A 24906-nucleotide genomic window follows, 5' to 3' on the forward strand; every position below is an offset into this window, starting at 1 on the left:
TCGAAGATTATTTAATAAATGCAAATCTGCCTTGCATTTGGTGTATTTGGTGTACACAAAATACACCAAAAAAATAATATCTACTAAAGTAGCTGTGTAGATGAATTTTAGAATAAAATATAAACACAAAAAATAACGAAATGTATTAATATTGCTACCGGAATGATAATTCAATTAAAGATATCACACTTTTAAGTTTTTGAAATAAATATTTCGATACACCAAGCAAATAAAAAGGAAATTTTTTTTCTTTTAAATTAACTTCTAGGCATCTACATTTATTTAATTTTTCCAAAACCTCTTGTGAATGAATTTAGAAAATGTAGAGTTAATAGATTTTCGCAATTACTGCTGACAATGGAATCCTGCAATAAAAACGATTTCATCTGCTATTCTCTTCAATCATGGAATAACATGAAAAACTAATAATATTTATTTTCACTATGTGTAATAGATTAAACTAAAGTTGCCTGATTTTCCTACGCATAATGAGAAAACATGGGGAGAAATTAAAAATGGATTCTTTTAAAATTGCTTTTTTTTCGGACTGAAATGTGAGATTGTTCTTTCTCTTCATTTCATTCGCACAAGTTAAAACATATCCAGGATTTAAAGGAAGTAAATGTATTTCATTATTGGCTTTCCTATGTACTTTTAAAAATAAAAAATCAAAGGAGCGGAAAATAATTGGAGAACGTTTTAGGATTAAAGATAAATCATGTTTTTGAGAAACCATTTACCCTTTCTATGCTCTCAAACATAAAAATTCCGTCTGCATAATAAAGACAGTGTAAATACTTTGTTAAGTCTCAGAATAACTTCAAATTGAATTTATTAGATTAGAATTTGCTGCTAAAAAATAAATATGAAAAGTGAATACAAATGTAGCTAAGATAAAAATGCATTTTTCGGTTTAATCGAAATTAATTTAATCGTGTCGATTCAAAATGTTTTGAAATTCTTAATTAGATAAGGAGATTAAAAGCCTTACATCAGCAACATTTTGTTGTAGCAATGACTTTCCAATGCTATTATAATGTAATTTTATATTTTCAACCTTTCCGATGATATTTCAATAGATGATATTATTGACGCAGAATTAAATTTAACTAATAATTATGATACCTTGCTGAATATATATTTTGAAAATACTTTGTCATGAAAATCCATATATATATATATATATATATATATATATATATATATATATATATATATATATATATATATATATATATATATATATAGAAATTTAATTTAATACTAATTAATTTCTAAAGTTTTGACTAAATGCAGTCCATATTAACTTCATTCTGAAATATTCTCTTATTTCCTGATCCCATTTAACTTTTCTTATTTAACTAATGCAACAGAAAGCTCTATAGAAATGCTTTCGTCAGCGGTTTCCACGCTCCGAGTAAAGGGATAAAAAACTGCTGACCTAAACAAATTCTTTTAAAAGATATCTAAAATTCCCTTACTCAAATTTGACACGTGTAGGAAATCCATATAAAAATCTCACAGTACATATATTGACATGAATAAAATTTTCATTAGTTTTTTCTCATTTCGCTCTGTGTCGTTCTGTGTTGGTGTGCTCGTCGCTGCTGCTTGTGCATGAATCATGCCCCCCAGGATGCAATAAAATAAAGTTAAAAATTCAAAGTGTGTTCCTTGTCTTCGCGCACGATTCTGCTTCAAAAGCTATGTTTACCTATATATATATATCATTTTTCTTGCATTTTTTTCTTTATACAATATTACAATTCATATTTATTCCATTTCATACAAACACGTCCTGAAAATTGCACTTTCCAAAGTTTAGTTTGCGGCAAAAGTTAACTTCGTCTTTCATTTGGAATTTTTGTCGAGATGGCAACGCGCTGATAAAAGATAATTTTTCTCTAAGCATTTAGAATTTTCTCGTGCAGTCTGAATTTTATTTTTATTTTGTGCGAAATAAATTGCTGAAAATATGGTTTAAATATTTTTTTAAAAAAATTAGTTGAAAATAAAAACATAATTTTTAAGTTAAATCATTGATATTATTTAAGAAAATTGTTTTGTTTTGTTTTTTTAATTTAATTTTAAGAGGATTCAAAAATCATGTTTGTGCGATAATATTTTTGGAAGTTAACGCGAAAAAAATTGCTTAATTTGTTATTATGTTCCTAATTAAAACTTCAAAAAAATAGTACCTAGGTTCAAATCTCCAACTTCCAATGTATAATTGTGCCAAATGTGGTAGCTGTAAATCAAACAGTTGGTCTATATAGCATCAACAAACACATTCACCTTTATTATAAGTATATAGACAGATCTATATAGAAGTTATATATATATATATATATATATATATATATATATATATATATATATATATATATATATATATATATATATATATATATATATATATATATATATATATATATATATATATTCAAGGGTCACCCTCAGGCAGGGATTCAAAGAAAGGGATTTTTTTCTGTGAGGAAATACAGACATTCTCTAATAATGATTCCTCGTGACCCGAAAATCCCCTGAAATTATGCTCAAGAGATATAATATATATATATATATATATATATATATATATATATATATATATATATATATATATATATATATATATATATATATATATATATATATATATATATATATATATATATATATATATATATATATATATATATATATATATATATATATATATATATATATATATATATATATATATATATATATATATATATATATATATATATATCGTTTCTATATAGATATAGACAAGATGTAGATATAGATGAACATCGCAATAAATCATAAATGGCTAGATGTATTCGTAAATACAAAAAGGATTTGAAATATATGGGCATTTAATTGTGTAAAAAAAAAATTGTGATACTTGAAAAAAACTATTTGCTTATTTTAAAGATAAAAACTTAAAAACTTGTATATTTAAGGATGAAACTTTTCTGCTTGTGTTGGAAATAAAAGTTTTAACTGCTTTATACTAAACAATATTATAATAATTAAAGGTTTTTTTAATAGAAAAAGCATTTTTCTGTCCTTTACTTCATTTACTTTCATTGATAAATTAAATTAAATTTACATTCAATTTGAAATCTTCTTCTGTTAGATTTGAAAAGAAAGAAACTGAAAAGTAATTGGTAGAAAAGGAAGAAAATAAGCAATTTTTTCACTATAATGAGAGAAAACGCTAAAATTTCAAGATTTAACAATTAATAATTTACATGCAACAACACCCTGTTGTTATATTCTTTATTAAAACAGACAAAAATGAAATGAAAGACCGTGAAATCAGCTTTATTAAAATTAATTGCTTGTTTTCGCTTAAAATTAATATTTTATCCAGTTTTGAATATGCTAATTTAAGAAACCGTTCTTTGAGTTATTCTTCATTCTTATTCTTCTTTGAGTTCAAATTTTAATTGCCTAATTTGTCAGCTGATTAAATAAGGTAATTCTTTCTGTAGAATAGAAACAATCACAACAGTTGTTGATAAAAGAACTGAGAAACAAAAACTTTAATTAATAAATCAAATATATGTGACGCAATTAAAAGATTATAATTGCTTGGACTATTAATAATGATTATTATTTTGGCTTCCGGATTATAGAAAAAAGTTATGAAATAGATATTAAACAGTTAATCTGTTATTTAATAAAAAATGAATTTTCATGAACAAAAAACACTTCTTGTCTTTACAATATGGTTTCTATTAATAAATGTCGTGCAGAAGTAAACCAACAGTTTCTTCTTTCACTTGAATTCTAGTTACAACTCGTAATATTAAATTTAATTTTGTATTCTTTAAAAATTTATGGAAGTAGATAGAAACGGCTAATTTTCGCTGGGTTTTTCTTTAGTTGTGTAACTTTTATTTTTATTTTAATTAAACAAATGCTGCATAAAATGAGATAATATCGTATATCTTTTATATAAATGTATTATAACTTTTTAAAATCACGCTTTTATTTATGGGTGTGTTCGTGTTGCATCGAATGTTATAATTAAAAATTTTGTTTTCTAATTTAAAACGTTTGCGATTTGTCACTATCCACTCATATTGATAACGATTGTGTTTTGACGTATATTAATCACAAAAGGCTACTGTTCCACCCTAAAGCAATGGAATAAATTTGATTAGTTGGAGACCGTTAAAGCATTGGTAAAGAGTATGGTTGAATTCGAAGAGTCATCACCGGCCATGGAACAACCCCACCTGTTGGAGACACGTTCCGTCATAGCAAGGCAATTGCTAACCTCATGCCATTTGTATACCCATCAAGACGAGAAAAGCCAACAGTCATGCTGAAAGCTTGGCATTCCCATTTTTATGTTACGTTCTAAGGGGATTTGACACATAATAACTGTAACCTTTTGCAAATATTTTTACGCTGTATGAAAATTCACATTTTACATACACACATCAGAGCATTAGGAAGAAGTTTTGACAATCAATTAAATAGTTGATAATCAATTAGATAGTTAAATAGTTTTTGACAATTAATTAAATAGTTGTTTTTATTAATAAAAGATATTAAACTATTTTCAACTAGAAAAACATAAGGCAATCAATTAGACAATAATACAATTCATTATGTTTGATTCAAAGGTTCTTTTTGAAAGAACTTTTAATTTCACGATTATAACAAATGACTTAATGAAACATTTAACATATAGAAAATTGAAACTTATAGTTATTTATGAAAATATGTTCTAAATTTGGTCCAAAGTTTTCCATAAAGAATTATTAAAAATGTCTAAAAGATGTAAATAAAAATTATATCACAGTTATTGTACAATACCTAATAAATATTTATTTATTGAAGATATTAAATATAATTCTGTATTAAATATAAGTATATGGCTAACAGAATAATACACGCTCAATCGCAGTCAATTGTTAGAGTTAACTATCAAAGTTATCCAACACTTGTTTCATTTTGGACACTGGTGTCAACACTTTCTTCCTTCTACAATATTTATAAATGAATCGAAAATTGATTCGGCTTAATGCGTTTAAAGATCATAAATTAAGATTTTTATTGAAGAAATAGCTAAGAGCAATTAAAGTTTGAAAGTTTAATTATTACTCATATTTTTAAAATCTATGAATTTTCATGGCTCATAAAAAGCGATTAATTTTACTTAGGATTCATTTCTGACTGTCGTATTTGAACTCATTGAAACTTCCATGATTCTTAAAAAGTTAACTTCACTAAAAGGAAATTATTTACCTGAAATTTGTAAATTTAACATATTGAAATTTTTATAGTTCTTAAAATGTTAACATCAGTAAGAGAAATTATTTACCCGTAGTTCGTAATTTTTAACCAAAACAGTTTATTTTCTGAATGGTAATTGAAACTAAATGACAACAAAATGATCTAATGAGTTATGATAAAAAGTTTGCTTCTTACATGAGAGTGGATATTCAATTTCGTGACAATCTCTTAAATTATGGGTCTTAAAAAACCAAGCGTATTCAAATATAATATGTTACTAGTGAACTATTCAATTTATTCTTGATGTGCCTAATTATACAAAATCATAACGCGTTCCATATAAATCCAAAAAATGCTTATGAAGAGAAATTCTTTACCAATCTATCAAAATAGAAGATATTTAGCATGCAATAAATCATTTTAACTTTTAAGTGACATCTGACTTTTAAATAGACAATCAATCATCAATGGCTTATTATGATTAATAGCATAAATGCAACCATCAAAACCAATTAGGAAATAAATAAAATAGAGGAGAGGGTAATATGATCATTAAAATAGTTCAGGTGCATTAACAAGTTGGATACCAGGGATTGGATACATTGCTTATCACTCAATATTCTTATCATTGTTTTATATTTAGAAGAAATCACCCTATATTTAATTTTTAAAATTTCTAAGTTCAATTTTTATTTAAATTATATGTTTGTTTGGATGACTAAAATTTGAATACGGACGAAATATCTATTTCAATTGATTAAAATTTTGTTGCAAATATTTTTCAAATTTGAGTGACACAATTTTTTTTTCAAAGATTTAAGATATTGAGGTAGGATAAAGTATTGATGTAGGATATTGAGGTAAGATATTAAGATATTGAGGATTTAAAGATATTGAGGTAGATATTGCACTTCAAATAATGATTTTTTTTCTTAAATGTACTCATAATACTTCTGAAATACATAATTTGTATAAGATATTAGTGATTTTAAAACCTTTCCAATGCTGAGCGATAAGAAAGTATGTTAAAGAACTTGAAGAGTACAATAAATATCATAAGCAAATGTACGAAGATTTTATCTATTTATTCGAGCAGAAATAACATTATGATAATTATATTAAATGTTGATTAAAACACTTTTATCTCGAGTATAATAGAAATATTCTCGACAGAAAATTTTGAAAAATCCAAAAGAAAATATCGAAAATAACAACTTTGTCACTTACTTAATCTTCTCTGAAATTTTCCTTTGAATGTGACATTTATTTTTTCAAATAATTATTTTCAAAGGACAGTTTTGAAAAATCCAAAAGAAAAATGTCGCAAATGACAACTTTAATCGAAAACGAGTGGACATTTCTCTAAGAATTTCAGATAAATTTAGCAGCATTACATATACTTTAATGCGAAGATTATTTGTTTAACTTGAACAGAAAATTTCTCAAAAGATACAAACAGAAAATTTAAGAAATCACGCATTGCGTCTATAATTCTTTAACATTCAAAGAGATTAAATATTTCGATTAAAAAAGAAAAAAATAAGCAGAAGAAATTAACTTATTTCGTCACAAACTATTTTTAACATACATTACTCTTTCAATATATCAATAAATCATTTAAAATATTTTAAATTAAAATAAATTTCAAAGCAGTAGTTTCTTGTATGAAGATCTGAAATAAATTTCATAGATAATAGAAAACACGTATAAATACTAATATAAGACTTATATAGAAATCTTCTTTAATGTTAATAACTTCAGCGCAGAAGAACTTTCTTTGCTCCCGAAGTATAGCTGTTTACTAATAACTTCCTCAAAATTGGAAGAACAACGCTTATCTTTAAATCCCAGTAGATCTACTAGTTTAATAAAGCTGAGACTAACTGTGCCGTGACCGATTACGAGCAGAGTTTCATTGTGAGAATCGTTCTCTTTTCTTGATTTTTTTCCCACTTGAATTTCCTGTATACGAGAAAATAATAGAATCTATTAGAAAGACCATTCTCATATATAGAACTGCCTTGATATGTCCTTTAATTTTCTTAACAGCCTAGCAATTCCAGCCACAATTCATTCTTTGCTTTCTTATTACAGGAATGAACTCACTTCCGGTGTTTTATAACTGTCTCAGTAACAGGATCAGAGTTTATTTGATCAGAGCACCCGTTTCACTTTGTGTAAGGGCAGATAATATATCTCGGAACTCCGAGCTTCGCAGAGAAAAATAAATATTACTTTACTTTAAAGCGCTATTAAATAGAACCTATTGCGTATAATTTCTATTTCCATAGAAGTTTAAGTGCATCAAAATAAAACGATTATTTAGCTTTTTTTACAAGCCTGTGAAGGCGATCGTTAAAAAAAAATGTCTTTATTCATGTCAGAACAAGTACCGTTTTAGTTGATTATCTTTTCAAATCTGCGTAAACGGCTATTTAAAGTGCCATTAGTGTATAGTGATGGGTAGTTTCCTTTCAGATATATTAACGTTTCTTTTTAAAGCAATACGGGAACTCGATCCTCGTAATTTGGAACCGAGGACGACGCCTGTGCTGGCACCAGCTCTCCAAAATTCAGCACCGCACCAGCAGGAGAATGTTTGGCCTCGACGGATTTAACGTGCACCAGACCTACTTACGCTACGGTTCTTCGTTGAAATCGGGATTCGAGCCTGAACCCTCCGGTTCCGATGTCGATTCTGACAACAAAGCCTCCGCGTTCCTCTTTTAAGTGAAGTAAAAGAGTAAAATGTCAAATAGGCAATTTCTCTGAACATATGAAGAAAATACTTACTTGATTACCGATATCATGTTATTATTTTATTCTAAACGTCTGAAAAAGTAATAATTTTCGACATTCTAATTGATTTATCATTACAATTAAAATAATTAGTTAAAAGACAGCATTGACTTTGCATTTCATATACAGTTACAACGGAAAACCTGCTTAAAATAAATATTACTTCTTATATTTGATTTGAAAATTCTTTCCCAAACTAATATTTTAACAATTGTCAAATGGGTTTTAAAAAATTTTTAGCATTTTTATTTGAGATGTCTTACGATTGTGAATATAAAGAATCATGAGAAAATCTGATGTTGATAGATGCTTCAATATTACTTTATAACATTATTTTTATATATATTTGATTAAATATTGATTAGTCGTCAGTTTGTCAGGACATACTTTTTTTTCCATTTCGTATATTGAGGTAATTATTAGATATAAAATCCTGATAAGCAAGTTTGTTTGCTTTACAAAACTGCTCTTGCTCTGCTGATTTGTAAATCAAAAAAGATCTACAGAGCCATTACAAGTCGTCATTCTAAGCTTGGCTCGCTTAGAATGATGACATTTGGACAGGAAAAATTGGATCATTCCATACAAATGTTAATGAAGTCATTGATCAAATATGCATAATAACATAAATTTAAAGATAAAAAATTATTACTTCACAAAACGTATTGTACTGAAAGTATGTACAAAAAAATGTTTTTAATTTGCACTCTTACGGCTTACGATTTCAATGAAATTCGAGTATTATGTACAACAAAATGCTATATATATATATATATATATATATATATATATATATATATATATATATATATATATATATATATATATATATATATATATATATATATATATCTTACAAAGATGCAACCCTTTCGTGTGTTCCGTCTGTCTTTCCATTACTTTAATGTTATTTTTTAATTTAATTTAATGCTACTTTTTTGTGATTCAAACTGTTTTATTTACAATTCAATTTGTTCTTAAAAGTGAAGAAAATAATTGATTGGATGGTAATTTTTTTGTGATTGTTATGAATTAGTTATTTTGATATATTTGTTTTGATCATAACTTTGTAGTTATTAATTTTTTTAGCTTGGACGCGTAACTAGAGACAGAATCCTTAAGTGGCCAGAGACATAAAGTCAAAATGACTCAATTGTTATTTTTATTTATATATTTATTTTCCTTTTGTAAACAGCACTGGAATTTATTTTGGAAAACAATATATTCTGAAACCATGTAGTTACACAAAATATGAACATTAATAATGTTAAATGTTATATTATTCAATGTTGGAAAGATGTTATAAGAAAAATCCAAACAATCTTTTAATGAGAATTTACTTCATTTAGATATTACAGAATTACTCTAATGTTAATAACTGTTAGGATTTAACAAACAAAATTGGAGAATACAATATTTTAAAATATTATTTTAAGAATATTTTTTTTCTTTATTTATTTTTCTTTCTTTCTTTTTTTTTTTTTTTTTTTTTTTTTTCATTATTCAAATTAAAGCAATTTTAGAGACATGTAGCCAATGACTCCATAAATAACGATAAAAACTTTGAAAAAGAATAACTTGGTTATATACAGTGTTAATACTTAGACTTCTGCCAACATACTTCTTAAAGAACTACTTGAAGGCACAGAAGAGATGAGTGTATTCAAGGACAAAATACCACGTGATAATCAGAGCTAATGAACACCGTGGAGTCATTTTGGCTCTCGTCTCCAGTTACGGGTTAAGTTAAAATCAAACAGAGAATGAGTAAATATGCTTATAATAATTTGTTTCTCAAAGTTCAAATATCGTGGTGACAAAATCCTGAACTCGGAACAGAGAATAGAGGATTCAAATTGAAATTTCGTAACCTTCTACTGTGTACGGCAAATTAAAACCTTCTTGGGCGAAAAGTCTTCCCTCATATAAATCAAGAAAAGTTAAAAATTTTAGAGCAATTTTTTTTTTACTTATTGCGTGATTACGTTTTATAATCACGTGTAAGGCGATTACTTTTAAATCAGTAAAAATTAATTTTTTATCATTATTCAAAGTTTATTCATTTATTCTTTTTTAAATAAAAAAAACGATGAAAATTTTGAGGCTCAAGTTAAATATTTGACTTCCAAGTAGCCTGTATTCACCATATATTCCAGAATGCCATATATTTCAAAATTGAATCAGGAAATTCAGTTATGTGGATCTCAACATGGTTGAAAAATTCTGAACTTTTATCAAAGAGAGCAAAAGTTGTGAAATAAATTTTCAAGAATAGAGCAAACAGAAATACTTCGAGTAGAAAGCCGTATAAGCGATTTCCTGCTTAAGGAAATGGAAGGAAATAAATTCTAACTCGAAAAAAATTCTCCATGTGTATAGAATTTGTTGTGCACAAATTCGCCATTTTACGAATTGTTTATGTAAATTGTCTTTTGATGAAAATTTAAAAGTCAAACTCTGCCAAAAGTTTAAACTTTTCCGTTTTATAGTATAAATTTTTATGGCTGATAAGGTTCTTAAAATGATGGCTATTTTTTGAATTCTTAATAAACGATTAATAATTTTGGATAACTCATGAATGAATTACCTAGAAGTTCAAAAATTCTCCAACGTATATGCTTGGCTTCTAAGTAAGATAACTGCTATCAGTTCTCTTCTAAGAATTTTATTTTTTTATTACAATACATCTGAAAATTAAAGAAAAAATAATAAATTATATTTGTAACAAAAAGTGCATCAATTGCTTTTAATTGTATAAGCTTTTCTTAAGATAAAGGAAATTATTTGTTTTTGCATCAAAATGTATAGTATTTTCAATTGTCACCATTGCTTTAATTTTCTTTGCTTAGAAGTTTTGCGCTATATTTCATTGTGTACATTCTAATCGTTTTTAATTAACTAAACAGTAAGTTAAACGCTGTATCGCAACTCAGTTTTTCTGTGGATCCTGATAAGATCTTTTATATATAGGAGTTTTGCCCATACTTACTTGTGCTGGCCAGCCCTGATATTGTCCGATACTGTACCTGATGTTCCTCAGTACCAGTTAGCAATTCGATTCAATCAATGTTAGAAGCTTAATCTTTCCGTAATGACAACATATATTTGCTAATTGATTTACTTCTGATTCAAAACTCAAAGCCCTACAATGAGAGCATTCTTTGCTCCTATCTTCAATATCTAAATATTCAATTTTCAGCATTTTGCCACCAGTTTAGCAGCTTCACAATCAGATTTTACTCTCAGATTGGCAGATACAGACACGATCTTTCTTCGCACTTTTTTTCTACATATGATATAACTTAAAGCCACATTATTATTTAAGAAAACAATATAAGGTTAACACAAGTATTGCTAGATATTCAGAGGATTACTAGCCGAGAGATGAAACATTTACATTACTTGAAACACTATTCATTAGTGTAGTCACAAAAGTATGTGTCTAAAAGTAGAATTAACTAATAATATTGATTAAAACACATTTGCCGTTAATTTAATGTTTAAAATTTACTTTTCCTTTTGTCATCACTATTTCACAATCGAGTGTAAAAAAAATTCTTATTTGCTATTTTACCCATAGCTATTCCCACATTTATTTAATCTGTAAATATTAAATGATATATGAGTATTAATCGTGATTAAAATGTAATTAATAAGATCAAAAGAGGATATTCTCAAAATGGTCTTTCTACTCTTACTTTCCATTTCTGTTTAATTTTTAGATTTAAAATTATTATTGACATACTATATTTATGCTTAGAGTATATAATTTTGAAGAGGATTATTATTATTTTCCATCGCATTCGCTAATTATCTGTGTATTATTGCATTCGATACTTTTACATTCGTGTATACGGTACATAGATTATCGTACCGTATTGTACATTAAATATTGCATTTTTCAAAAAATTTAAATTTGAGATTTTGATGAATCTCTACGTTTTAGACTTCCCAGTGTTCAGAAAAGACTATTTAGATATTATGTTTGTTTGCATGCTTATTTGTGAATACGAGATAAATGGATGTAATTTTATATCATGTTCAAATGTGTAGATTTCTATCAAATTTTGAACGAAATCCAATCAATTTCCAGACTATAGGTAAATTTCGACATAAAAACCCCTTCACATAGCTATAGGTTGTTCTTCACACATCTGGTTGTTCAAATACAACTTCAAAAATTGAAAATCTAAATAAAGGAAATTTGATACAAGGTTTTGCACATAAATTATAGATTCTTATCAAATTTGGAACAAATCTATCCAAGGGTTGATCATCCGTCAGTCTTTTCCTTCGCATGAATGTAAGCACAACAATGATTTAAATCAATAAAATTCAATATGTGATCTACTGTCTACACCTGTAAAATATAAAGAATATTGAAGACGATGCAAAATAAAGTTGCATTATTTTGAAAAAAGATCTCCGAAGTACATATTCGCACAATAGATTCAATAAAAAAGGCTGGATTCACGCCAAAAATCTATATTTTGTAACTTATATTATGAAATGCAATTCCTGTTTTTATATCCGCCTAAGCAATTCTAGACACTCGCGTCCTTGCCCAAGGTTCGCAATTTTAAGCAGGTAGAGAGAAAAAAGACCACTATTGGACAAAAGATTCGGAGAAAACACTCCCCCTGAAAAAATGAATTATTTTCTTTATTATTTGCCTTTCCGTGTCGGAAAATAAATTTATTTCTCCGATTGTAGGTAAATTTGAAAATAAAAACACTATACATAATACAAATAGATTTCATGCTAAAGTAAATAGAGAAATGTTTCATTTTTAATGTAAATTTGTTTCATTTTTCTGAAAAGAATCATAAGACTCAAATTTCTTTTATTATAGCATTTAAATAAAATCCTTATTATTTTTTTAAAATTTTTTTACGTTCGAAATAAAAAGAGTTATTAGAATATCACAACAAACACGTTGATGCCCCGAAAAAATTGCTGTCACATAGAATGAATTACGTTCTTTATTTTTAAAAGAAAAACAGCGAAAAATCAGCGGGAATTTTATAACTAATAGTTACATTTTTACCTTTTCAAATGATTAACTAGATAACTTTAACTAGATAAACTTTAGTAAAACATTTTAATAATTTTCTATCGAAGTCATATGTATAATATATAAATAATAATATTTTACTTGGGTATGAAATTACATTTAGATTTTGAGAAAAATGCATTTTTAATTACGTTCGTTTAGTTTTTTTCAAGTATACCTGTTCCATTTATTTATGAATCTTCTGCATTAACGAGAAATAAGTATTTTCATAATGTGAAAAATGTTGTAATAAAACAAATATGCGATGTTTATTTATTGTAAAAGAAATATATATTTTAACCTCCTAAACGTAAATTCACATTTAACACGATTTTATTTTCTAATTCTTTAATATAATTTCTGCTTCAGAAATGTATTTCCTTCGTATTTTAATATAATTTTATTTCTGAAATTTATAAATCACAGCAAATTTATTTTTGCGAACATCGAAAAACTACTAAATCTATTTTATTGCTGAATAGTGCTCTACTATTCCCATCTTCCTATAAATTTGCTAACGGTGCCTCAAAAATTCTTTAAATCATGGATTACAAGTGGTGGTATTCGCTCAAGAAAAGCACTTCCCGAATTGCGATTTTCTTTTGTTGAAAAAAGGCAAGAAAGGATGACGAAAGAAGAAACCCAATGGAACCTACAAATCATCAAATACGGAGTTCGTCAATCTTCTGAGGAGGAATTGGAGAAATTCCTAGCAAATAGCTTACAAAATACTAGTGAATGACCTTCAACAATTGGAATGACACGAAGGCATCTAATCTATGCTTATTCCGTTTTGACAATGCAACAAAGCATTTGTATTCAGCCATGAAAACATTCTGACATTGTGGGAAATATTTAAAACTAGACCATGTGAACTTTAGGTCGATCATCAAAATAATGCCAGAAGCAATCAGTGAAGGATAGTACGCTGTATTACATTCAGAATGTCTTTGTCAGGAGGTAATTCCCACAATGTCAACAAAGGAGCTAAAAAAGTAGCTTATCTGATGAAAATTAATGCTAAGGGTATTTGTCAGGCACATTTACTAAAAGAAATTTCAATAACAACAAATTTAATTAAATATGTAACTAATTAAAGGACATAAAGCAAAAGAGAATTAATAATGGAAAATGTGAAACGCTCTCAAACGTTGTCCGATGCCAGTTATTATAGATAAGCCATTGCAGGAAGAATTGTAACATAGAAAATACAATGAGTATTAAATCAAGCTGAAAAAATCCAAATGCGCATGCGCAATCTCTATAAAAAATATTACAAGATGTCGTTTAAACGGCGTTGTTACCTTTTCTAACATGACCAACAAAACCTTGACATTAAAATCTCCGCAAGAAATAGCAAGAAAATCAAGATATGGTGTTACCAATCCACTAATCCAATCCAGGAATGATTTATGATTAACATCAGATAAAAGATCATTTTGATCTGTGATCTTCCTGTGATCTTCTTTCTTGGACATGTCATAAGCTATTGTCGAGAGTAAAGCGACCATTGGCATTCCGAATTTCAGTTAAGTAATAGACAATTTACGACAACCAAATCTCATTCGCCGATCTCTTGTCAAAACATACCTTAACCCGCAACTACCACTCATTGTCATCATATCGCCGATCCAATCAAGCTTCTAACCATTGAAACAATGAAGCTAACAGAGAGGGGCTTTCCTGGGTGGAGATATTACATAAAATAAAAATCATCGGATTACTAAAATATGCGCAATAATCCCCTGTGTGTTCTACAGATGTAATGGTGCTTGCGTATTCAGTGAAATCGTTTACAGTTGTCTCAAATAAATACTATCAATTTTTAAAGAAGGCTATATTTTTATGCCAAGAAAGTTTTCACAAAATCGGTAATGAAAATTATATGTAGTCAACAGGAAAATGCATCTTACGACAACTACATTTTTTGGTCCTTAGAGTGTACTAACACTTTTCGGCGTCACATTTATGATGAAATTTCCTAGAAGATTATCAAGCTTTGATTGGCTATGTGGTGGGGAATGCTTTTTCAAAGATTCATAAATATTTAGTTTCATAGATATTTAGTTTGCCAAAAAAGATTAGTGCCAGTAGACTGGAAATTGCATACCATAAAAGATCGAACAACTTCCCCACCTTCACTGTCTAAAGTACCAAACGTTCGAAGACCTATGTATATTAGTAGCAGGCAACAAAAATCCATTCTTTGAATGGAATATTAATACACTTTAAATCGAATATCGAATACAAATTCTTTCGAAGGGAAACAGTATTCATTACTCCAAAGTAATTATAGCAATTTGAAATCCTGTTTTTAAGACTTTTCAATGCAGAATAGATCTTTTAGTGAGTAATGACAATTTTTTGTGTCATTTAAAATGGACATTGTGATTTTGATATCTAATGACACAGCAGTATTTTCAGAAAATATTGAAAATCCCTAAGAAGTATTTAAGAATGTTTTTTAAAAACTTTACTTCTATTACAGAATATCATTCAATCTATTAGTTCATGATCTTAAAGATTTTCCGCAATCCTTGCTCGATATACATTTGGAGTTAAAGAACATGATCTTTCCCTTATATAATAAGTAGGCAAGAAATAGAGTCTCAAAACTCTCTCTAGAAGTCCAATGGAATGAGAAATTGAGATGTCGATTATAGATGTTACTAAGAAAGAATCGCTTATACTATCGAACTGAAAAAGCATGCAAAATTAAAGGACAAAAAAGCTCTTTTTCTCTTTTAAATTATTCATAGTTAAGATAAAATTTGAGTTAATTCACGGAATTGCACATAAAGAAAATTTTGATGTAGTCAGAAGAAATGATTCCGAATAAATGTCAAACATATCCAGATAGTCATATTTGAACAATTTCAAAACGATGCTAAAGCAAAACATCACGATTTCATGAAGATATATAATAAAATTTGTAAAATTTTACTCACTAGACCGTTCGATAAGTTACGGATTGTCCAGATTGTCAACGGAGAAAATCCAATCCCCAAAGGCCAGTTGACTACTTAGTTTCGGTTCCTATAGCCATAGTCCTTTCCATCGGATTATGATAAATCTTCTTAGACATTAATCTGAAATCTGGTCATGAGAACAAATGGGTCACTGTTTGCAGAGATTACCTCACCAGTTATGCTGTGCGGAACACCGGCAGCTAAAGCAGGGGAAGTTAGAAGTTCTTGATGAAATTGAGTACAAAATACTTCAATGAGTACTGCTTTTCCTCATATTTTTATCATTCATCTTAAATACTAATGAGTAGAATTCGAATGGCTCCGAGAAATAGCCAAGATTTCAGCACATTTTATACGCTAATAAATTAGTAACATAAAAAAACATTCTATCAGTATAATTGATAGAGTAATATCTTTCTCATCCGTTCTTTAAGGTTTAATCCTAAATAAGTTGCTTGATTTATTTTTGATTTCTTTAATTTCAAATCGAATAAATACGCACATGAATATATTTATAAGATTATCAATTATTAATATCAATTTACAAAAAGATATATGGTTTTTGGTTCATTTACAAATAGTTAAATAATTATAAAAATAACTTTAGTGATGATAAATCATAATTCCTATTATCATTCAAATGACATTCAAATTTTTAAAATAATCTATAAATTTTTTTTACAGAATTTCTTTCTAAATGTAAAGAAATTTTTGTTTCCACTGAACAGAAAAACTGCTCTATCTGCTCTGCTATTTAAAATAATCTATAAAATTTTTTGCAGAATTTTTTTCTAAATGTAAAGAAATTTTGGTTTCCACTGAACAGAAAAACAGCTAATCTATTGAAAACAAAGGCAAATGACCCAAACTTACAAGTTTGTCGCTTAGAGATCTTATAAAAAGCATTCATTTGTGACACACACAGTCATCATTTATTAAATGCGTAAAATGGAAAGTCACTTTTGCTTTTTAATTTTTTTATAATAGCTATATGAATCCTACATGAAATTATCCTGTATAAAATTTAAGATTAATAAATGCAGAAAAAATATTCGAGTATTTACGATGAAAATAAAGCTACATAAGTTCTTTCTTTTATAATTATAGCAGCTTATATATCACCATCATAGATTATTTAAATATACCATTATATTCAAATGTTAAATTTTAACAGAGAATCAAATATCGCATGGAAACTGTTATTTTATGGATAATAATGGTTAATAAGTTATTAAAAAAGTTATTAAAATATGCATAAATTGTTAATTTAAGATTAAATTATTTAATCAAGAAAATCCCATGCATAACCGGACAGTCACCAAGTGATTGGTGCGCAAGTGCTTTACTATCCAAAGTCCTTCGTTTATGGAGAACAGAGAACATTTATTAGTAAATTTTGAACATTATTTTCATGAATTTTGCGCCTTAACATTTTAATAATTATATAAATAACCTAAAAGAAAGCTACTATCGTACCATCTAATAATGAAGTTAATTTCCAAACGCATGGCCAGTAATTAAAGCAGATTATGGGACCCTTTTCTTTCCGGATTGGTTTTAACTCTCGATGAAACTGTGTAATATCGATCATTGTATAGCTACAGCCTACCTGACTTGATAACGCAGACAGAAAGAACGTCTATAAGATGAAATCTAGAAACGAACAAAATCTACCTATTAACCACGCTAATAACTCTGAAGACTTTGTCTCGATATTACGCTTTAACCATCGAATGACGTTATATACGTTTGGAGATCTAACATAGTTATACACGAATATAAAAAAAACACCTTTATGAAATACTCCTGAACAGCTATTTTAGAAAATATCATAATGTCTAAAATATGCTCTGTGATTCAGTCCGTCTTCTGGATAATATTTAGTAAAGGAAATAATTATTTAGATATAAAACATTAAGTGGAAGATTAGTTGTCATGACAGTATGATCATTGCTTTCTATACTCAGTTTTTATTTTAAATACAACAATGTTAACGATTATTTTTTTATTATACTTGAATTTTACCTATTGAAATAAATGAAAGGTATTTTAATTTCTATGGAAATATTAAAGAGCGATTTTAAGGCAAAAGAAGATCTATTTTTTCTTCGACTACTTAAAATTAAATTCTTTAATATTAAAGGTTGCAGAGTTTAGCGAGAAAAGTATGGTGCCGATATCGTTTTGAAAATCGTACATTTCATGATAAATGAAACGTCGGTGAAATTAAATAAAAGATTAATATTTTAACAGTCATTAGATCCAAAACTCAAGCTTTCTGACGAAAAGTATAAATTACTATTAGAATATCGTAAATGGATGTTTCCTAAAGTATGTCCTTTCTGGATTTAATATACAGTGGCTCAAAAAATTGAGAGTACACCTTATTTTTACTTGATAAATCCGACTTTCAATATAAATAACACATTACCGGAAAGTGCAAACGAGTTTTTATTTTTACACATAACAAATGGTTTAATTTAGAGAAAAAATGCAGAAAAATCGACGAAAAACTTTTAATCTGAAAAATTTCAGAAGCATTTTAAATAAACATACTCAGATTTTTGCCTCAAAAAATTGAGAATACACCAATGAATTTTTTGCAATATCACGCATAGAAACAAAGTGTCACTATTAAGTTGCATGTCTTTTGGCTCTTATAATGGCCTCTAAACGTCAAGGTACCGATTCGACCCATTTTTGGTGGTATCTGAAGATATTTTACACCATTCTTCTGGCAACACTTGTTTTAATTGGGTTTTGTTTCTAATTTTGTTTTTTTTTGAATCACTTTTTCGAGTATGGCCCAGGAATATGCAATGGAATTGATGTCAAGGTAATGTGGCGGTGTGTGCAACTGCTGTTTAAAATGAAAAAGACACTATATTTTGACGTTACGTGAATTCTGTTTGGTTTCGTTGTCCTGCTGGAAAATGGAATTTCCATCTAAACCCAAATTTTTAACACTTTCCTTTAGATTGATGCTACCATACGGTTAATCCAACTTGTTGCAGAAACTTTTCGAATCCTAGGCTGAAGTATAAGTGCTGAAACTGTGCGAAATGCCATTAGACAAGATGGATATAAAAGTCGCATTGTTATAGAGAAACCGTTCATCAACTTGAAAATTCAAAAAAGCATTTGAAGTTTCCAAAACTGATCAATTGAAAACCAATAACCCTTGGAAGAAAGCTATGTTTAGTAATGAAAGAAAATTCAACATTTTTGGCATTGACAGTCGTCGTTCTGTATGGAGAAAACCTAATACTGCTTTGGATCCAAAAATTTACGTCCTACAGTTAAACATGTTGTTGACTCCGTCATGATTTGAGGTTGCATGGCTTCATCCGGGGTAGGAAATTTAATTTTTATAGATGGCATTATAAAGGATAGGGTTTACTTGGATATACTTCGCAGCAATCTAAAGGAAAGTGCTAAACATTTGGGTTTAGATGGAAATTTCATTTTCCAGTAGCACAACGACCCCAAACAGAATGCACGCAGCGTCAAAATATGGCGTCTTTTTTATTGTAAACAGCAGTTACACACACCACCATAGTAACCCAACATCAACACCATTGAATATCTGTGGGCCACACGCGAAGCAGTGGTCCAAAAACACAAAATTAGAAACAAAACCCATTTAAAACAAGTGGTGCATGAAGAATGGGGTAAAATATCTTCAGATACCAACGAAAATTGGTCGAATCGATACCACTACGTTTAGAGTCCATTATAAAAGCCAAAAGACATGTAACTAAATGCTGAAACCTTCTTTCTATGCGAGATATTACAAGAATTTCATTGGTGTATTCTCAATTTTTTGAGGCAAAATTCTGCCCATGTTTATTTAAAATGCTTCTGAAATTTTTCAGTTTAGAAGTTTTTCGTCGATTTTTCTTTATTTTTACACTAAATTAAACCATTTGTTATGTGTAAAAATAAAAACATGTTTGCACTTCCCGGGTATATGTTATTTATATTGAAAGTCAGATTTATCAAGTAAAAATGAGGTGTACTCTCAATTTTTTGAGCCACTGTATATTCTCACATAGAAAGAAATTAATCAAAAACGATACTTTTTTGTGTTCAATGCAAATGTAAAAAGTATCAAATTTATTGATGTGAAATTTGCAAGACCAGCAATTTAATTAAAATGATTTATCACTTCATTTATTTCAATTACAATTTTTATTTTTCCCTTTATTTTTTTAAAACTTATTCAGAATTATAGAACGAAAATACTTTAATGTATTAATTTAAAATGTACCACTTGTATTGTACTGGTTTCCTTGCATTACACATGTCGTATTTTTCTAAAAAGGTTTCAAATGCGAATATATTGTACTATATATTATAATATGACAAACAGAAGCGAACATTAATCATTAAATATTTTGAATACATTCAGAAATATATAAATAAAACAAATAAAACAAGAAAATTTGTGAAAGTGAATCTTGTCATTTTTATAATATTTTACCATGGCTTTTAAATATTAACATAGAATTTTGCATCATTCTTATTTTGTAAACCACATGATTGGTCCCATAATTTTTTATATGCAGACATATTTAAGACTAGCCGCCTTTGGCGACCAGCCGGTTCGCCAATCTTAATGTTCGTTAAAATTTTAATAATTAAATATTTTATGCAATTCCAACTTTAATAGATTCTTCAGCAAAATATTTTAAAACTTCAAATTTTGATAGTCATATAATTCACTCATAATATTATAAAGGCCTTCAGTCATAACGTGATATGTATCTCTCTCATTTTCTGTTACCCCTCGTAGAATTTATGCTTTAAATTAAAGTGTAAAGGATTAATCTGCAATTAATATAATAATATTTTTTTACTGAAACAAAGCATTTTTTTTAATAATATGATTACTGATAATAGAGTCACTGAGCGTTTAAACTTTATGGGCACTAAAGAATATCTTTCTTAATTTATGTAATATCTCAAGAATTTGTCAACAAAATTTTCTCAGATTCATCATGAAAGGATCGATTCATTAACAATGTTTCATTTTAAATGCATCAAACACTAAGAAAATAAAATGAATCGTTTAAAATAATCGGTCGAAAACAGGTTTTAAAAAAACTACTTAAAAAACGATGTACTTAAATCTATAAGCATATATAAAAAAATATATAACTAACATAAATACAATTTAATTACAAAAGCATGAAACTAACCTAAAAATAATTTAAATCATTGAAAACAGGTTAAAAAAAACTACTTAAAAAACGATGTACTTAAAACTATAAGCATATACAAAAAATATATAACTAACATAAATACAATTTACTTACAAAAGCATACAACTAACCTAAAAGTAATTTAAATCGTCCGTTGATAATGGTTGCCATGCCAACAATCAGAACACAGTGCGCATGCGTGAATTTTCTTCGCCTTTCACGGTAACGCAAATGCGTGAATTTTTCTACGCCAGTTGGGGTAACGCTATGCAGATTATACATTTTTAATTTCCGTTATTCTGTGTTATTTTAATTCAAAAGTACATCAGAATGAATCTGAAACATGGATTAATTAACAATGTTTAATTTTAAATGCATAAAACATTAAGAAAATAAACAGAATCGTTTGAAATAATCCGCCGTAAAATGTTAACCCTAGCCTTATTACTGTTGGGAGAAAAAAACTAAAGCCCTACTCATTTGGAGGTGGGAAAAATGGAAGATTTTTTTTTTTTTTTGGCGGAAAAGTTGGCGGTGGGGAAAATGGAAGATTTTTTTGGCGGGAAAGTTAGTTTTTAATTAATAATTAAAATACTAATTAAAATTTCAAAAAAATTGACCCCAGGTACATATTCCCGACCTCTAAGGTATGCATGTACCAAATTTGGTAGCTTTATGTCAAATGACCTGGCTTGTAGAGCGCCAACACACACACACACACACATTGAGCTTTATTATAAGTATAGATAAAGAAAAAATAAAAGAATAACAACAAACATTTTTGACGTAATCTGCATATCTTTCAAATTGTTTTATCGTGAAAGATTATAATATTACATAAAGGTATAGTAATAGAATAATTAGAATATTTTGCTGTTTATAATTTTATAATTATGGAATAAATTTATTCAAGAAATAAGGATAAAAATTTCCCGTCGAAATATTTGTTAATAATTTTTGAGTAACGCCCGATATCTTTGATGCATCTTCAGATCTATCCCAGACACAAGCATATACTATAAGCAATTTAATTAGAATTTTAAGGTATCTGCTAATAAACATTTTAATTTCAGTTTCAAAATTCTGACCTATAATTTTATCATAATTGTCAAAAACAGTCTAATTCTTACATTTAATCAAACAATCAATGAAATATTAAACTCTCTGAAAGAATTCAACGTGCGATTAATTTAGTTTGAATGAAACGAATAACCATGGGTGCTTCAGAATTTTGATTTCCTTTTTTAAATTATGGGTATACATTTTAGGTTTATGTATTGAAAGCAAATATTAGTCATGCTTAACGAATTGGGGATTACAGACTGATTCATATATCGAATAGTATTGGTATTTCTCTATCAGCCATTCCTTCGAGGGAAAAGAAAAAGATTAACAGAATTCTATGCTTAATTTATCATAATTTAAAAGATTTTTCTTTCATATTCCTTTAATGACGATATTTGGTATTCAGTTTTTTTCTATTTTCTATTTTGAAACCTGTTTTATCGTTGTTGTTTTTTTATCTTCAAAAATGTGCAAGCAAAATAAATGAATTCTTCCACAAATATCAAAAAGCATTTGAAAAAAGATATACTTTACTTGGAAGCTATTAATGTCATCAAATAATATTTGTATGATATATTTTTAGAAAACATCTTGCGTATTCGAAGATATATAGGGATCATTCTATCAGATGTAATGATCCTTCAAAAAGATGTAAAGATTATATCTAAAGAAAACAGTTTTCCTATACGATTCGCTATGCCTACATTTTTCTAGAAATAAAGAGTAAAAATTTTGATTGATTACACCAGCTTAGCTAGAAAATGAGTTCAAAAATTTTTCTTAAACGATTCTTCATATTTCAATATAATGTACCATTTACAACATATAGAAAGTTTCTAAACCTTTCATTTCCTCAACATTATAACATATTTCCCGAGGGGTTTCTAATATTCTAAGGAACCATTTTCGGAATCTTCATTTATTTGTTATATAACTTAACTTTTAGCTCATCCGTTGGAAAATTGGTCGTTGAATTTAATTTAGTTTACATATTTCAATTCTTTATTATCTGAGTAAAATTTATATGGCTGTGTTCCAAGCAATTGATCTGAATTTAATATGATTTTTTTACACTTTTGCAAAAATAATTCAATAAAAATAATAGAACTTCTATTTAAAGAATTATGAAATATATTCAGTTGTTCTTATTTCTTGTTTTAATTAACGATTGCTTTAAACATTCGAAATGAATCAGAAATCATGCAGGTAAATAAAATTTCAATGCGACATTCAATCGATTGAAATAAGTTTGAATCGGTGAAGAAGAAAATATCGGGGGGAAAAATATTATCAATAGAAATGAACTTGATGTTAGGAAACAGATCAAAATATTTCCTTCTATTTTCCTATTCTCTGAAGTTATTAAATAATCAATGATTTACGTTCATATATCTTTTAATATCAATAAAATAATTTACAATACCATTCATTTAGTGGTTTAGTATAGAATTACTTATAAGAGAACATTTATAATTAGAATCTGTAGAGAAAGACAAAGAATAATTAGCAAATATTGCATATGCTATATCTGCTATTTCTAATGCTCGAAGGAAATTTCTATTTTGATTTTATGATTGGTCCGAAACTATTAAATCTGTTAATTTATATTTCTTCTATACCATTGCATTGAATGAACCTCCGTTGTCGGAAAGTCTTGGAAATGTCAAATGAGTCAATTTTTCACTAATATATTTCTTATAGGTATGTGAAAAATCAGAATAGCAGTGCACAATTGTTAGTAATGTACTTCACTAATTGCTTCTCCAGTACATTGCATCACTAATGGCTCTTCTGGCACATATCGAATATGTGAAACTGGATTACAGGATGGCTTTGTACTTTGTACAAGAGCAAATTTTCATGCCCAAAGTAAACCCATGACAGGTTGAATTTATCAGAATACTAACTTACAACAACATATTTATCTATTATTCAGAGGGGCCATGACCATAGATATTTTTCTTTATGTATGCTATGTAATATTTTAATCCTGTAATTTACAGCTTAATGCCCTGAAACTGAAGATATCAAGGTGCTTTTGATTACGTGAACTGAAAAATGTGACGAAGTATCGCAAAATCGGGTAGATAATTTATTACTTAACAGATAATGGGACTACCGACTTCCAGAACATAGTAAACATAGTCCAGTATAATTCATTAAATCTAATATGGCATTCGTTTCTACAAATCTTTCTTCTCTTTTCTTTCCAAAGAACATTTCCTTCATTCTATCGGATGCTGTGACATAGTAATGCGTGACGCTTTTAATGTGTGTTAAACAGAATTATTTTTATGGAATTTTGTTTTTGTTTTTCGAGTTTAATTCGCATTCTCTATTGTCTTTAATTTTTGGTTATTTATGTCTTACGTCAAAATCATATCGTTGATCAAGAGAATACGAATTTTTCAGATATCAGAATCCTAGCAATCTGATTCCATTCAGCCCTAACTGAATTCTCATAGAATGGGAAATAGGAATGGCAGATACATTTATGCATTTAATAATGGTCGTACATTTACGTTTTTAATAGTGCTGTGATGTTTTGACATTGATG

This window comes from Argiope bruennichi, chromosome 2 (assembly GCF_947563725.1).
Source record: "Argiope bruennichi chromosome 2, qqArgBrue1.1, whole genome shotgun sequence".
Taxonomy (NCBI): Eukaryota; Metazoa; Arthropoda; class Arachnida; order Araneae; family Araneidae; genus Argiope; species Argiope bruennichi.